A 12,289-nucleotide genomic window follows, 5' to 3' on the forward strand; every position below is an offset into this window, starting at 1 on the left:
GCAGGGTTTTCATAGATAACCATTATTACATTGATGTATGTTTCCTGTAAACCTAGTTTAGGGGGTTATAATCCTGAGTGGATGTTGTACTTTGTCAAATGCTCCTTTATGCATGTCTTGAAATGACAGTATGGTTCTTTTCTTTTAAAGTTTATTAATCTTGAGAGAGACAGAGCGTAAGCAGGAGAGGGGCAGAGAGAGAGGGAGACACAGAATTCGAAGGAGGCTCTTGGCTCTGAGCTTTCAGCACAGAGTCTGACATGGGACTCGAACTCACGAATTATGAAGTCATGACCTGAGCTGATGTCAGACTGTTAAAGGATTTAGCCACCAATGTGCCCCATTCATATGGTCCTTATCCTTTCTCCTGTTGATGTATTGTGTCACATTGGTTGATATGCAAATATTGAACCACCTTTGCAGCTTGGGAATAAATCCCACCCAATTGTGGGATGCATTTACACTTGTTATATCTTCTTTTTGGATTGTACCCTTTACTGTTATATAGTGTCCTCCTCTGTCTCTTGTTATGTACTTTTTTTAAGTGTATTTTTGTCTGATACAAGTGTTGCTACTCCAGGTTTCATTTGACATTAATGTGTGCAATGTTTCTCTATCCTCTCACTATCATTCTTGAGGTGTAAAGTGGGCCACTTATAGGCATATAAATCTGTTTTGTTTTTTCATCCATTCTTACACCGTACGTCTCTAGATTGGAGCATTCACTCCATTTACCTTCAAAGTAATGATTGATACGTACGTACGTATTGCCATTTTATTGCCTGTTTTGTTGTGTTTTCTAATGATTTTCTCTGATCCTTTCTTGCCTTTCTTTCATGTTTTGCTTATTTTCTTTAGTGATATAGTTTGATTTCCTTATCTCTATTCTTAGCATATTTATGATTGGTTTTAGTATATGGTTACTGTTATGTGTTTATATAACCTCTTCTGCATTTAGCAGTTTGTATTAAGTTGATGGTCATTTAACTTTGCACCCATTATTTTCTCCTCTCTAGGTTTTTGGTAGATGTTATTACAATTCGAATTCATTTCTCTGAGATCCTTAACTGATTTTTTTGCAGACATATTCATTTTTTACTTGATTTGTGTCTTCTACCTCTAGACTGTCACTGTTGGTCTCTCCTTTCCACTCAAATAATCCCTCTTAATATTTCTTGCAGGAAGGGTTTAGTGGTACAAACTCCTTTAGTTTTCGTTTGGGAAAGTCTGTGTCTCCTTCCATTTTTAAGGATAGCCTTGCTGGATAGACTATTGTTGGCTGCTGATTTTTCCATTCAGCACTTTGAATATGTGATGTCACTAGCTTCTGGCTTGCCAAGTTTCTGTTCAGAAATAGGGTAGCTCGCCTTGTGGGTCTTCCCTTCTAAGTTAAGGTCTTTTGTCTTGCTGCTTTTAAGAGTTTTTCTTTAATGTCACTGTAATTTGCAAGTTTGGTTATATTATGTTTGTGTGTTGGCTTGATTTTGTTGATGTTGATGGGAGTTATTTAGTCTCCTGGATGTGGATATTTGTTTCCCTCCCCCAATTAGGGACGTTTTCAGCTATTATTTCCTCAAATAAATTTTCAGCCCCAAAATCTCTTCTTTCTGGGAGTCCTACAATATGAATATTATTATCTTTCTTGTAATCACTAATTCCCTTAGTCTCATCTCACGTTGCAGAATTCTGTGCTCTCTCTTTTGTTCAGTGTGATTAATTTCCATCACTCAGTCTTCGAGGTCACTAGTTTGTTCGGCTGCTTCTTCCATCCCTCTGTTCATTCCAGCAAGCTTGTTTCCCCTTTATTGTGTCCTCAATGTGTACTGTGTTATTTCTTATCTCTATGTCAGGGGTCTCACTCTTCTACTCATATCACAACTCCAGTGAGTATCCTTGTGATCATTGCTTTAAATTCAGTATCAGGTATGTCATTTATATCTCTTTGGCTTAGATCTCTCCCTGTGACTTTGACTAGGTCTTTCATTGTGGGTAAACATCTCTGTGTGTCCATTTTGTCTGTCTCTCGGGCTCTATTTCTCTGTGTTAAGAAAGTCAGCTGTGCCTCTTGATCTTGAAATTAATGACGGTATGAAAAAGAGGTCCTGGAGTCCTCAATAGTGCACGTATCCATTTATAGGACCTGGACCTTCAGGAGGATATCGCATGGGTATTGCTCATTCCATGCTGTTGTGTCTGTGTTACTTTTCCTTTTAGTATAGATGTCCGCACTGATTGCGTGCCTGTTGTGGGCTGTGCTTACACTCAGTAGTGTCAGTGGGGCTCAGGCAAGCCAACTGTGAGGTAGTATGCCCGCTGAGTAACTTGGGACCAGTGCAGGAGTGTTAGCAAAATTGCACAGGGCTACTAGTCCTATGCCAGATTTCCCAATGTCCTTTGTTGTGTGGGGGCTGTGGACCAGCGGTGGAAGCTAGGGGCTTGAGGATATGCACAGAGCATGTCTGTGCCTGGGGATATGTGGCTGGGTGTGACAGATGAGGTTGCCTAGATATGCAGAGCTGGGTGAGGTGCAGATGTGCACAGCGTGCTGTGGCAGCTATGCATGCAGCTTGTTGGATAGGGTGCCCTTGTGGTTTTAAGAATGTTTGCCCTGAGACCAGCAGACTTGGTGTGGTGAGTCCTCCTGTGAACCCTTGGAACTGGCACGCTGCTAACGGGTTAGTTAGCAAGTGTCTGTGCAGCCTCGCCCTCTGGTGGGTGCTTCTATGCTTATTCTGGGAGGCTGGGGGAGAAGAATGGTGTCTGTGAGCTCCCTCATTGTTGGAGAAGTCCCCCAACACACTCAGTAATCAGCATGAATGCTTCTGTCTCCCGTTGCCTCTGCATTGTGTAAAATGCCATGTTTGCATTGCCTCTCTACACAGGCAGGTACCTGGCTATCACTCATCCTCCTATATCACCCAGTGCTGGGCCAGCTGACCTCCAAACCTCCAGGATCTAAACTCAAGGGAATTCAGCCCCTCTGGGTTTTAATGCCAAATGTTATGGAGATTGGTCTTCACTGTGTGAGCTCCATGGTGTGAGGGCTCACATTCTCTGCCCATTCTGCAGGCAGCCAGACTCTACCTTTCTGGCCTTCGTAACCTTTCTAATGCAGGTTCTCTCTATTTAGGTGTGGAGTTTCTTCTGCCAGTCTTTGGATTGCTCTCTGTTTCATGGACTTGGATGTGGATATTATGTAGTTGAACACATGGGACAAGGTGAGCTCAGGATCCGCTTACTCTGCTGTTAATAATTTTTTAAATGTCTTATTATTTTGGATTTTTGAGACATGGGCAGGCAGACTCATATCACCAATGCACTTCAGAATTTGAAAGGAACTTTGCAACATTTGCTTCTAGTATTTTACGTTTTGAAACTCTCTTTAATGAGGTATAATTTACATATAACAAAGCCTCAAGTTAAAGGGTATAATTTGATGAGACATGAGGGTACAGGACCATGAGTAGAGCACCATGAAATCACATATTTTCTCCCTAAACCTTTCATCACAATCCCTTTGTGTCTAACACTAATGTTGCTTTTGAAGTAAGGACTAATTTTTTTTTTACTTTTTCAGATATTTCCCAGGTGTCTGAAAGCCTGCATTGAGCTGAGCCTTAAGACAGAAGTTTGGAATTCAGTTTTGAGACTAGACAGCCAGTCCAAGAAAGCTTTGTAATTGGCTCTTAGATTTAAGTTGTGAGAGATTGTGGATGCCTTGAGTGTGCCTGGATCTAGATGTCGGCCTTGTTCTGAGAACAGGTGAGCTAAATACCTAACCTGAGTTTGAGCAAACTGTAGTTTTTCTTTGGAGAATTTATGGGCATTTTAAAACCAAAAGTTTTCCCAGGAGGGTGCTGTCTTCGTGTGAAGAGGCATGAGCAGGGGAGCAGAGAAGCAAATCATCTACACATTGTAACAAAGTAGAGCCTGAAGAATGCTTTCCATCATCCAAATCAGCCTTTAAGGTTTTTGGGAAACATGAAGCACTCTGTGAAACCCAGGGATGTTGCAGTCCAGATGTATTGTCATTCCCTGCATGTCAAGGTAAAAAGATACTGGCTATCCTTATCAACTAGAATGCTAAAAACTACACCACATGGGTCGTGTAGAGTGAAAACGTTGCTTTCAGGAAGAGTGGATGTTGGTAGAGTGTGAGGTTTGGGAAGAAGGGGATGTCTAGGGATTACAGTACTATTGATTTCTCGGAAGTCCTAGACAAAATACTATCCACAGCAGTTGGGTTTTCTCACAGGTATAATAGAGGTGTTATATGGACTACTGCAGAGGATCATGAGACCATGAGCCTTGTTACATTCTATTATGATGTTGATGCCTTGAAGGTCTTCTGAATTTAAAATATATTAATACTATGGAGAAGTTTTGCAAGATCAACTTGAATCTTCACGGGAGGTACACTGTGGATTCTGCCAATATCAGTTGAAGATTTTGCCCATAAAGAGGATGGTAGCTGATCCAATAGGAATAAATGATCAGTACCTCCAGACTCAGCTATAGGACCAGCACAGACACAGCACAGAAAAGGTGCCAAAGGATCATTTGTTTCCCCTTTTTGCTATTTTGGTTACTGTTGTCAAATTATAGGTCGAGGATCTCAAGTTGAGTATCTGCACATTATTTTAGAAAATCCTTCAAAGGATCCTCTTGTAGAATAGAGATTCCTGGTCTCCTGAGGGAGGCATTCAATCACTACTATCTTAAAGTTATATCTATATTGTTAAAGAGAGGGTAAATGGTCAAAATTTCCTTATGTAAGAGTTGTAAGTTAGGTGCCAACCTTCTGGCCCTTAAAGGCACTGAGAAACGCAAGTTCTTGCAGACTTGCCCTCTGAGGGCTCTTCTCAGGAAAAGCCACCTGTTAGACCCTCATCCCCTCCTTATCCAGGATTGTCAGAGATGAAATATCTTCCCCTCGAAAGGAAGGCACATTCAATGTATCTATTGACTAAAATGCTTCAAGGTGAATTCGGTCCCATGAAGGGTCCATTTTCATTGCAATATTCTAAGCAAATAAAAAGACCTGAGCAAACTTGCAGACAACCGTGAGCAATATATACAAGTGTTCCAAAACCTAACCCAGGGTGCTGGGGAAACAAAAAGACACAGGCAATCCCTAACAAAGGGGAATCTAACACCCTTTTACTGTTTTTCCTAATACATTCCGGTTACTGTAACTGTATGTGGGGGTTACTCTCTCATTCATTTCCTGGGTCAATGATTATGGTGGTTAGAGCTAATGGTCTCTTGTTGGTCTCCCTCAGAATGGAGGCTTTCAGGAATATTCCCAAGCCACTGCCAAAACTCCTTTTAATCAGTGGAAGTTCTCTGTCTTCTCTGTCCTGACATGGACTGTCTAATTCCACTTGTTGGTGGAAAAAAACCTGGCATCTGCTTAACTGTTCAAGTTGACAGACTTTAGGACCAGGAGACCTCTCTCTGCCCTCTAGGCTTTTATCTGCCTTTGGGTTTTAGGCAGAATCTGGCCTCTTCTGCCTTCTCCCACTTCCTGTTTCTGCACCACCTTGGGTGAGGCCTGCATAACTGGCTCCTATACCATCCTCAATGCCTCAGGCACCATTGGTTTCCCCTCCCACCCTCTAATGTCAGGGAGTGAAGAGAATTCCCTTGGGCCACCCACTTCAGATCTCCCAACCAGTGTCCCAGGTAAAAACTGACAATAGGGAACACATTGAGTGTCTTTTTAATGGATGCAAGAGAAATTTATTAGGTATGTAAACGAATTTAAGTTTTTTGGCTTAATTAAAAGTAGAATTGTCAGCATTAAATAAAAAACTTTATTCTATCTAGATTTACTGAAGTTCAAATAAGCTCATGTTATCTATGTTGCAATTTGTTAGCAAAATGATGGTAACATAAAATGATGGTTAATTCTTTCTCAAAGTTTTCATGGGTAATTGTGAAGATAGCTTTGAAAGTCTTTGGTAACCTGAAACGTATAAGTTTTGCTAGGATGATAAATTGAAATTGAATTCATTGGACATCTAGGTCTTTTTCAAACAAGACAAAGTGCTAAAGCTTTGATTGATAAACATAGGTTTGTGCTTTTGACTTGTTATTGCACAGAAACAAAGGATATTTGGGTCTTTCGGAAAACATGCTTTTGCTTAATTGATAAATTTTCCATCTGCAGAATTCTGCTGTAACAGTTTGTACTTGGTTACTACTTAGTTTTCACTGGAGACTAAGGTTTCTAAAAGTTAAAATTCTGCTTAATGTAATGAAGATGGATAAAGATAAGAAAGTTATTATGAAGAAAAGTAGGAGATATGTAAGAAAGATATAAGGAATGGAATACATGTTTGTTGATGGTAAAAGAAAGTAATTTTGTCCCAAATGAGACAGGTTGTTTGGAGAAAAAGGGCTTAAGTCACAATCTGAAAGCAAAAAAAAGTTGTAGAAGGTTTGTGAAGGTAAATCTTTGGAAATAAATTTCATATGTGCTCAGGATGGACTAGGGTTCAAATAAATGGATTTTAAAATACAGTGGTATAAGATTAAAATTCTTCCCTAGTCTCTGTTACAAAAGCAAAGGTTTCTTGGATTGTCGGTATGCTTTTGAGAAAAAAGAAAAGAAAAAAGGTAAGCAAAGTTTTCCCCCCACTTTTGTCTGTCCCAAAAGGTGTAAAAATGTGATTTTAACCAAAAGAGCAGGACAGCATGCCCGTTTGATCACCATAATATATACAGGGCGTGTTCTAGAATGCATAGGAGCCGATTTGCTACACTTAGCCCAGTGTCTGCCAATTGGTAGCAACCTAGATACTCTAAATTGCTGGAACATATATCTGTGGGCACTGCTGAAAAAGGCAAGGAAATAGACCTGTACTTTGGCCCTTTTAGTCCTCTTGGCAGCCTATTTTATCCTAAAAAATATGGTTTTCGCAAGCCTGTTAAAATATATTTGTAAAGTCTATTACTCTTGGGCCAAAATAATATTAGTGCATCCTTCTACAACCAGGGAATTATTTCTTGGTCGTAGTCGATACCCCCAAAGTCCTGAGGTGGAAAAGAGAGGGATAGGAGAAATCAGGGAAGACAAGGTCAATTCTGGGAGGTAGGGTCAAGCCTGGATAAGAGTGACTGCTCCCAGCATCTCATGAGACTGACAAAGCTTTTGGCTGCCAGTCAAATAGCCAGACAAAATGCAGGGCCAGGAGATAAGGCTTCTTCTCCTGTCCAACTATCAGGGTCAGGACAGGAGGCTTCTCCTGGCCAGCTATGGAAAATTAAGTTAAGGGATGCCTCTTCCTCCTTTCCCTATAGATGGGCATTTCCCCAACCAAAGCCAATCCTCCTGTGGGATGCATTCTGAAAAGTTGAGATGATTTCGATCCATAATTTTTGAAAGAAAAAGATAAAAACAACCCATTAATTATCATGGAGTTGAAGATCCTATAGGGAACTTTCAGTTTCCTTGGGACCCAGGTAATTACATCCCAAGATCCTACCTGGGACTATGACCATCCCATTAAGAAATGGTATTGCCACCACTTCCAAGCTTGTGCTTTAGAGACATTAAGGAGGTCTAAGGTTAAGCCCTTAAATTGTGTTAAAGTAGCCACTATTTTACAAACACAAAATGGAGCCCGATGGCCTTCCTAGAGAGGTTGAGGAGGCTCTCTTTAAATATATGGCTATTTCCCCGACACCCCTGAAGCTGAGATGATTTAAAATGACAAATTTGTCACTCAATTGCCCCCAGATAGTCAGAGGAAGCTGAAAAAGTTGGCTATTGGCCTGGAAGGGATCCTGGAGTTGGTCTTTGAGCTGCCAATTGGGTACATTACAACCGAGATGAAAACAAATCAAAACAGGGGCGCCTAGGTGGCACAGTCTGTTGAGTGTCCGACTTTGGCTCAGGTCATGATCTCGTGGTCCATGAGTTCAAGCCCCACGCCAGGCTCTGTGGCGATAGCTCAGAGCCTGGAGCCTGTTGCATATTCTGTGTCTCCCTCTCTCTCTGACCCTCCCCCATTCATGCTTTTTCTCTCTCTGTCTCAAAAATAAATAAACGTTCAAAAAATTAAAAAAAAAACAACAAATCAAAACAAAACAACAGGAAAGGAGCCTTAAGAAAAACCTGAGGCTTTAGTCTTGGCCTTACACACTATGTCAGAGGAAGATAGACACAAGAGGCAGGGCTTGAGCTGTGGCCTAAGCACAATGTTGTTGCCTCCTGTCTGTAGACAGAGAAGGTGGGGGAAGGGAAGAAGAGGACTCAGAAGCCCCGTTTTGTCTTTTCAATCTATGCTTGCGTCATTTAGGTTGTAAATTGTATTTGGAGAGATGTAATTTTTGATTCTTGATAGCATTTGGAAGCTTCAAAATACCTATTGAAATAGGCTTCTCATTCAGTTTTGTCAAATTTAGAACCATAGTTGTTCAATTTAGCTTTGCGAAAATTAAGTTTGAGATGACCAAAAGTTCCCCATCATGGTCATTGAAGTTCTAAATTATTTCTGGTTCAGTCAGTCTATTCATTTATAAACGTGCGTACAGAGAGGGGCCATAGTTTTTAAACATAAAACCATCCAGAGTCCCAGTAGGCAGGATGCCCTCAAAGCATTTTGATGTCTGAGATCCCGTTTCTTAGAATTTTTCAGGGATTGCCTGTTTCCAGAAGGAATCAGACCCAAGGCCAGCACAGTTCCAGAGAGAACAGTCGGGCCCCAAACAGATCATAGACTGAAAGATAACACAGTTCCAACCAGCAGTGTTCCAATGGGAACAATCCAGTTGCAGAGGGAAACAGGAACAAAGGCCTTCACTATTCCGACTAGCACAGTTCGGACTGGAAAGGTGTGATTGTGAAAAGGACTCAGACTGAGGGCTAGCCCAGTTCCATTAGGAGCAGTCTCATTCAAAACAGGAATTAGACCAAAAGCTAGCACAGTGCCTTTAAACTGAAGTTCAGATGAGTACCCATCGAGATGATTTAAAAAAAAAATCGTAATAGATCGCAAATAAATCCTGGAAAACTGAGACAGGAAGTGTGGAGCTTGAAACCAGGATAAAACTTGTCCTTAAAACCCCAGGGTAGGCATGAAAGCAGCTCAGAAATGTCCATGGGTACTGCACCTATTTGCTAGCCAGCTCTGGAGCAGTTGGGGTCTTCTCTGGAGCCCACTTCTGATCACCAAGAGTTGTCAGCCTTAAAAATACAAACCGCCAGTTATTTTACCAGAGGAAGATGTTTTTATTGAGGAATGAAACAGAATTGTAATCTGGGACATACAAGTTGTGGCAAAACCATAAGCAAGTATAGGAAACAAAGGAGGGGAATGCTCTTTTTAGGGAGAAAAGAGGTAAGTAGGAAAGGCTGATAAAAAGTCCACTGGAGTAAAATGGGGGTTTGAAATGCGGTGGCTTCTCATTGTCTGAGCTGTTGCAGAGATGGTGGTGGTGAGGAAAGAGTTTCTTCCCTGTGGCTGGAGTAGTAGATGAGTATCCACATGCAAGGTCAAGTCTTTGTAAGGTCAAGGCCTTCTCTTCCTGTTGTGTCTACAATTGATTTGCCATGGTAGGGTGGGAGAGCTGCCCCTACCAAAACATCCTGTGTCCATTTTGTCAGGTTTCCCATTTCTAATTTGCACAATTTCACACATGTTTTTGATGAAATGTGAAAAATTTTTGAAGGTTTGAGAGAGCGAACGGCTAAGAAAGAATTCTTGAGATGTCTTTGGTGCAAAAATGTGATTTTTTTATAGCACAGGGACAGGATCCGTGGGCAGACAGAGCTTCATTGGGAATTTTTTATTTTATTTTTAAAGAGTGAGTACAAGTTGTGGGAAGTGAGCAGAGGCAGAGGGAGAGGGGAGAGAGGGGGATAGAGAGAACCCCAGGGAGACTCCATGCTCAGCCTCGAGCCTGAATGAGCTCTTCCTAATCTGGAAGAGCAAACATTAGAGAACAAATAATGTTTCAAACAAAAGTCATAAAAATCATATTTTTTTCACTTCATTTAGTGTCATGTTGCTAATCTTTTGTTCAGTTTGAATGTAGCTTTTTAGTTCTAGAAATTCTTGCCCATTTCACTTTTATGACTTTGAAGATAACAAAAAGCTGTATTTGTTTTTTTAAAGTTCTTTTTATGAATCTCCTTGAAGATGAAACTTATTTTGCAAATGACAAATGACTGTAATGCCCTTGACAAGAAAATTCAGTTATTTCTGTGACACAGAACACTTCAATAATCAGAATATCAAGTGATGACCTTATTATCAAAGCACATTAAAGTTTCCAGAATTTCATATATATATTGGAACACTTGCAGCATTTACCCAAGCAATACAACCTAAGGTTTATAATTATTTGTTTGAGAGTTCTTTCCAAGTAATTTAACATACCAAATAAAAAAGCCTAATTAGTCAAAAGGACTTCATTTACAATTCACATTATGAGGAAGATTGTTAAAACCCTCAGAGAGTTTTACATTTATTTATTTTTGAGAGAAAGAGAGAGAGAGCACAGGTGGGGGAGGGGAAGGGAGAGAAGGAGAGAATCCAAAACAGGCTCCAGGCTCGGAGCTGTCACCGCAGAGCCTGATGCGGGGCTCAAACTCACAAACCGTGAGATCATGAGCTGAGGTGAAGGTGCATGCTTAACCGACTGAGCCACTCAGGCATCCCAACCCTCAGAAAGTTCTAATGTACATGTCTAAATAGGATTATGGTTAAATATAAAACTTAAAACTTAATTATTTATTTAACCAACGTGGCAATAAGATTTTAAAAGGAAATATGTAGGGTTATATAGCTGTGAGTAAAACTTAGCTCCTTATATATTGAGAAGTTTTAACCTTTTTTAAGTAACCAAAGACCTGATAAAGACAAAACATAGAAAGTTTGGTTATCTAGGGAGACAAAAGAGAAGAAAAAAACAACTTTGTTTACATTTTTTTCATCAAGAGCCGACCAACAATCCAAGAAACCTTTGTCTTTTTTAACAGAGAGAAAAGCAGAATTTCAATCTAATACCAGTGTACTTGTTAAAATCCATTTATTTCAACCTTGTCCCAACAGCACATAAAATTCATTTCCAAAGATTTCCCCTCATAAAACTTTTACAACCTTTTTTTAAACAAATTCAGAGATGCTTTCCTCATTTCCATAAAATTTAATTACATTTAGCAGAAGAATATTAACTCGTAGAAACCTAGGTCTCCAGTGAAAACTAAGTAGGGACCATTTGTGAACTGTTACATCATAATTTTTCTAGATCTGAAATTTTAAAACAGAGGTTTTTCCATAGTAGAATCTTTCAATAAAGCACAAAGCATATTTACCAAGAAACCCAAGTATCCTCAGGCTTGTGCAATAAGAAGCTGAAAGCACAAATCTACCTTCCGTAAACATTGCTTTCTTATTTTATTTCATTTGGAAAATACTTAGATACCAATGAATTGAACCCAATTTATCACTTAAGTTAGCAAAACTATAAAGTTTCAGGTTACCAAAGCTCTTGATAGCTATCTTAACAATTACTCATGAAAACTTTGAGACAGATGACATTAACCATCATTTCAAGTCATCTTTTGTTAACAAATGGCCACAGAGATAACAGGAGCTTAGTTGACCTTTAGAAAGTGTTGGTAAAGTTTCACATTTCATGCTGACAACTCCAAAGACATGTCTATCTTAATTAAACCAACAAACTTAATTTAGTTTAAATACTGAGTTTTTTCTACCTGTGCCCAATTAAAAGTCAACCAATTTGCTCCCCATTGTCAATTTGTACCTGGGACATTGGTAGGGAATCTGAAGTGAGCATTTAAAGTCCAAGGGGGTGCTCTTTGTTCTTTGACAGTGAAGGCAACAGGAGGAGCCAGTGGTGCCAGAGGCACCCAGGATGGTATAGGAACCAGTTAGGCAGGCAGTACCCAAGGTGGTGCAGTAACAGGAAAAGGGGGAGGGGAAGGCTGGGATGGGAGACCATCCTCCTGCTTCCAGGAAGGCTGGAGGCAAGTCAAAGCCCAGAAGGCAGAGAAAGAGTTTTTCTGGTCCTAAAGCTTGTCAGCTCAGACAGATGACCAGATGCAGATATTTTTTTCTCCACCAACAAGGGGAAACGGGCAGTCCATATCTGGCCAGAGAAGACAGGGAATTTTCCTAAAACAAAAGGAGTTTTGGCAGCTGCTTGAGAATATTCCTTAAACTCCCTGTGCCAAGGTAGACTCACCAGAGACACTTGGCTCCAATTATCATAGCCATTAACCTGGGAAGTGAAGGAAGGAGACGCTCCCACTTAC

At 40.3% G+C, this 12,289-nt stretch overlaps 1 protein-coding gene and 2 long non-coding RNA genes across 3 annotated transcripts in view; 1 reads left to right on the forward strand and 2 right to left on the reverse strand.

Moving 5' to 3' along the window:
* IL9R (interleukin 9 receptor) overlaps nt 1-12,289 on the reverse strand; it is a 244,303-nt gene that overhangs the window by 67,396 nt on the left and 164,618 nt on the right. The gene's annotated exons all lie outside the window — the stretch shown is intronic.
* LOC109261186 (uncharacterized) overlaps nt 1-12,289 on the reverse strand; it is a 165,151-nt gene that overhangs the window by 19,798 nt on the left and 133,064 nt on the right. The gene's annotated exons all lie outside the window — the stretch shown is intronic.
* LOC109261407 (uncharacterized) overlaps nt 1-12,289 on the forward strand; it is a 44,069-nt gene that overhangs the window by 13,528 nt on the left and 18,252 nt on the right. The window contains exon 3 of the long non-coding RNA XR_008419224.1: nt 3,131-3,218. This is a non-coding gene — a long non-coding RNA (uncharacterized LOC109261407). The remainder of the gene's footprint in view (nt 1-3,130; nt 3,219-12,289) is intronic.

The sequence above is a fragment of the Panthera pardus genome, unplaced genomic scaffold (genome assembly GCF_024362965.1).
Source record: "Panthera pardus isolate Hobbes unplaced genomic scaffold, ASM2436296v1 HiC_scaffold_4, whole genome shotgun sequence".
In the NCBI taxonomy this organism is placed as follows: domain Eukaryota; kingdom Metazoa; phylum Chordata; class Mammalia; order Carnivora; family Felidae; genus Panthera; species Panthera pardus.